The following is a 5,474-nucleotide window of genomic DNA, read 5'->3' on the forward strand; positions in this document are numbered from 1 at the left end:
CGAGTTTGCTTGTTGTTTTTGATCGTTCAACGGGGTCGTATGCGTGATATATTTGACATAAAACTCACGTTCGACGTTCGACCCCTTCGCTCTCCCTCTCTCTGTATCGCGTTGAGTGACAGCTTCGACAAGCACTCAAGTAATTTTAATAATGTGCAAAATGACAGCTCATTCTCGCTAAATGGCCAGCTGCTGGCGTTGAAAGCGATGCCCCGCAACTTTTGCTGCAGTTGCAACTGCAGTGTTGCCTACTTTCAGGCGGCAGCTTAAAATTAATCATACGTCGCATGTGCTGCAACGTAATGAGTGTGATTTTTAAAATACACTCTATATACATACAAATACATACATACATATACGAGTATGTGCAGCCGCATGCTGACAAATAAACAGTGCTGATAATACGTGTAAACTTTACCCTCCAAAAAACAAGCAAAAATGATTATATTGACAACAAAGTGCTGTTGCTGCTGCGTCCAGCGTCCAGTGTGTTTGTTTGTGTATGAACAGCTGTCCACATTGCCAATACGTGGTGAGCTGAACAAAAAAGCCGAATGGCAGCCTGCTGCTAGGGACCCAAGCCAGAAACAGACGTCGACTGAGACCCAAACTCAGAGTTGAAGCTGAAGCTGAAGCTGAAGCGGGAGTCTGACCCAGAACCAATAGGATGACAATGACGGCGTCGATGTCGAAAAGCAATTCACTTTTGCCACGACAGCGACAGTCAGTGGAGCCAAGCCAAGCCAAGCCTTCATCTTTAGAGAGCTGTCTGTCTGACTGTGTCTCATCCTCATCCTCATCCTCATTCTCGTTCTCTCTCTCTGTGTGTGAGTGTTTCCATCTGTTTTGAGTGCTGATTGTCAAGTGTCGCCCACAGACACGTGCTTACATTGCCGGCGTTCTTTTGGTCCTCTTTTCTGGCACTTCCCTTTCTTTCTGTTCCTCCCCTCTCCCCATCTCCCCCTCTCCTTGCCTTGCAACTTGCAATCAACGGTTGAGTTCAACTGCAAACTGTATTAAATTTATATGTGTATATGCTTTGGTCTGTACGGTCGAGTAGCATGCGTCGTTCTCTCTGGCTTAAGCCAACGCAATAATAAAGGATTTTGCGGTTTGGGATCCAACATGGCCGCAACAACAATGGCACATTCAAGTGCATTTGAGCAGCAATCATTTTTGTGGTTAACAAATACAAAAGCCTATTAATGAACACACTCACACACACACACACACACTCACACATACAATAACTAATAGACATGTGGTTGCATTCAATGCAGGTGTGCAGTTGTCTGTGTGCGGCTTTTGTTTCATTTAATCAACGGCATTTAGTTGACAAACGCTTAAGACAAAAGCCTCGTGAGTTGAGCGCACATTCGCAATTGAGTTTTGCGACAACATTCACTCACATTCATTGATTCACATTCGCACAGCTGAATGGCAGCGGCAAATGCAAATGCAAACCCCAAGACAATACTCTGCTTTAGTATAACAAACACAAACTCAAACTCTAAACTCGCAAACTCGGAACAACTCACAAACTCGAACCCCAAAAACTAAAGCGGAACTCTCTCTCAGCTTTTGTTGCTGACTGCTGATGTGTGTCTGAGGAAGTGTGTGTGTGCGTGGTGGGGATGTTAGTTAATTGAATTTTAAATTATTCTTATCTCAAAAAATGGTTAGTTGCGCTCATGAATAAATCAGTTTTCAATTTTACTTGCTAATTTGATTGGAGACGGCGGCGGCAAGAGAAATAGAATTATGAAAAGAGTTCTTCACAGATTGCGAATGTCGGAATGGGGCAAGAATTAATGAGAGAGTGCGAGTGCATTTGCTCAAGTTGTTAGACAAATCAAAAATTAAGCTAATAAAATGAACTGTCAGACGAAGGCGAGCGAAGTTAAGCAATGACTTGTGAAAAGTTAAAAACTCTGCAAGTTATGCATTGTAATTTGGCCGAACGAAGTAAAATCTTATTTATGCCACAACGCTGAAAGCTGGCCAAGAATTTCATAAACTGAGCAACGAGTTAATGCAAGCAAGAGTTATCGAAATACTCTGAAAAAAAAATTATAGCAATTTTAATGAAAACATTTTTAAAAATTTAAATAAAAGCAAAATGTTTAGCTGCTCATATAAAGACTTTTAATCTTTTCAAGAAAGAATAAATTTAATTATGGCAAACTTAATAGAGAATAGATGCAGAAAGAACAAATTTAATTATAACAGGTTTAATATAGAAAGCATCTAATGAATTTAAATAAATGCAGAATATTTATATCCGCTGCCCATAAGGTAGGATGGTATTATAACTAACAAATAGATAAAATTGTAAAAGTTATTAAAAAAAATCATTTTATTCCGCGACTTAGATGCTTTGATTGATAATCAGATATATTTCGTACTCTATTGTAAATTTAAAATTTAAAAGTATACCAAATACAGTATTCGGTATATTTTAGTACTTTTTTGGTTTATAAATTTAGTAAATTTTGTATGGCAATTTGGTATTTTAGGGTATATTTTGAATTTAATAGTATATAAATATACTGAATGTTACTTTCGGTATATTTTGGTATTGTTCAGTATATTAATTTGGTATATTTTAAGAATAATACTTCACTCGACTGAAGCTTTCTTAGTTGTTTTCTTCCCTATCTTAATAGAGAATATATTTAGCTAAGTGACTTATGACAGGTTTAGTATACAGAGTATTTCATTAAATGAAAAATAAATGCAACATGTTTTGTGTGGTGTTCGTGCAACTATTTACAGACAGCATTCAATACGGAAAAATGTAATATCCGCGCATCTAACGTGAGCTATGCAAATACAAAAGCTTCAAATCGGGCATTGAGGGTCGATAATAGTGCATAGGGTCAACTCACACACACACACACGTACACACAACATTGTTTGAAAACGCATAAATCTAATATAAATAATACAAATAAGCAGATTGCAATGCCTAAAAGTATGCAATGAAATATGCGCCCCAGCTCAACTCAAGCACTCAACACACACATCGAGAGAGACAGAGAGTGCGAGAGAGAGTGAGGCAAGCATTGAATGCATAATTTTCAATTATTAAAAACCAACAGAGGGCCAGTGGCAAGAAGCTGAAGGATACAGCTGAAGGAAGGTTGAAGGTGGGGGCTACTTTTCATAACTGTCAGAAGGGCAAAGGACGCATGCAGAGAACTTTTGTCAATGGCCAAGCCTCAAAGTCACACACACACACACGCACACTTGCAAATGACTTACTGCTCAATGCACTCACACACACACAGTGATGTGTAGTGCTTGCGTCATCAGCATCGTCGTCAGAGTTGAAGCTGGTGCCGTTGAGGCCTTGGCATGCAGTCAAAATGCAGCGCTGCCATTTTCCACAACTATTTTTCTATGTCAGCAGAGAGATAGAGTTTAGAGTCAAGTGAGGGGGCGTGCTTAGAGATCAGAAGCAGGGGAAGCCAGTCAGGCATGCGGATGGATGCAGCTGCCCAGACTGGAAGCATCACACAGGCCATTGAATGTCTGTCATCAAGTTGCTGCATTTGCTGCCTCGCCCTCGAACCTCTTTTAACCAGCGTTCAACACTGATCCCCTTGATGCTTATGTTGCTGCTGCTGCTGCTGCAGAGGCAAAACAAACAAAAAACTTAACCTCAGCAGAAATTTAAGCAAATATTTGCATGCCACATGTGGAGATTGAGGCGACTCTTCACATCCGATGACAGTGGTGGCTCATGGGTCGGGTACTTGACTTCTATTTGGCCTACATGGTCTGTCTGTGGCTACTCCACTGCTGTTGCTGCTGCTGTGGTTGCTCTGCTCTGCTGTCATTGATGCAATTGAAGCCGGAAGCAGTTGCAGTGTCAGCAAAAGCAAAAGAACTTAACCAGGTGACTGCATTTCCTCCTTTGACGTCGTCCACCACTTGATGTTGTTGATGCATGCATGATTTTAATCTGTTAAATGCGCAAATGGTTAAATGCCATTGCGGACTTTTCAACCATCGGTTGCTGCAGCTAATGACGCGCAAAATGTTTACAAATCATTTTGTCAATAACGACAACTGCCAAGGGATATACACGCCTGATCCTTCCATAATTTGCCCACATTTCTTACAACATTCATCGACAGTCGGCCATGAAAAGGTCATTAGTGTGTGCGTGTGTGGGTGAGCGTATCGGTGTGTGTGTATGTGTGCCACAAATGGCCATTCAATATGCCATAGAAAGACACAAACACACACACACACACACACACACACACACACACACACACACACACACACATGAGAGACGCTTATAGCTAAAGCCAGCAGCCATAACAGCCACATGCTTTTTTCCACAACATTAACGCAAATTGCAAATAATAAAAATTCAAAATACCGAGCTGCACGTGTTGCTGTCGTCCTTGCTGTTGTTGTTATAGTGTGTGTGTGTATGTGTGTGTGTGCGTGTAAGGACTCAAGTGATGGCCTGCGGAATCCATAGCCAACCACAACAAGAACCTGACTACGGGCACATTTATCGCAGCTAGCGAGCCATTTTTTAAGCCTACCTAAAAGTTGTGTACGTGAAGGAAACGACAGAGAGAGAGAGAGAGAGAGAGAGAAAAGGAAAAGAAAAGCGTCGCTTGAAAGCAATGCAAATTGTGCCAACTTTGAAGAAAGGGTAAAAATAGAGATATCTTGATATTATCACACAATATTATTGATATTGATATTGAATGAAATCAACTTTTATTACGACTCAGCGACATTCATAGAAATGAAATTAAAGCTAATAATTGAGATACGATTTGGGGCAAAAGTTTAGTGAAGATTGATTTGCCTATTAAATGAATTTAGTATGAAGTGGAAAGTGTACTTGCTATTTTCCATAAAATGATATCAGCCTGAGGGCATCCGAGTCTTGGCAATGTTTTCTTTCGTTTTCTCGCAAAGTTATCCTTGTGTTGCTGCTCAAGCGAATCAAAATGAAATCTATTTTATGCAAAGGCACGCAACGTGCCCGAGACCCAAGACCTGGACACACACACACAAACACACACACTCACGTTCTCATCCCTCAAACGATTCCTGGAACTAAGCCAACACACATAAGGAAGAGCCACATATGCGGCTGCTTGCTTCACTGCTCCTGCGGCTTCCAATCCTTTGGCTCAGAGGGTGTGTTTGTGTGTGTGTGTCGATGCTAAAAGCTTTGCCTATGCACTCATGCATGCGTACCTTGCAGCTGCCACGACGGACTTAGCAGCAGCCTCCAACTCCGACTCCAACTCCCACTCAGCTTGAGCCTTTACCTTTGCCTTTTGGACTCACAATTTATGTATGTGCGAAATATGGCGCCACAACAGCGTTTTACCTTTTGTTGTGCATGAGCTCGAAATATTAAAATGTTTGTCGTGTAACAACGCTCTTAACATCCATTGACATCTTAACATTTCTTCATTTTACATCTTACAGCT

The sequence above is a fragment of the Drosophila albomicans genome, chromosome 3 (assembly GCF_009650485.2).
Source record: "Drosophila albomicans strain 15112-1751.03 chromosome 3, ASM965048v2, whole genome shotgun sequence".
NCBI lineage: Eukaryota > Metazoa > Arthropoda > Insecta > Diptera > Drosophilidae > Drosophila > Drosophila albomicans.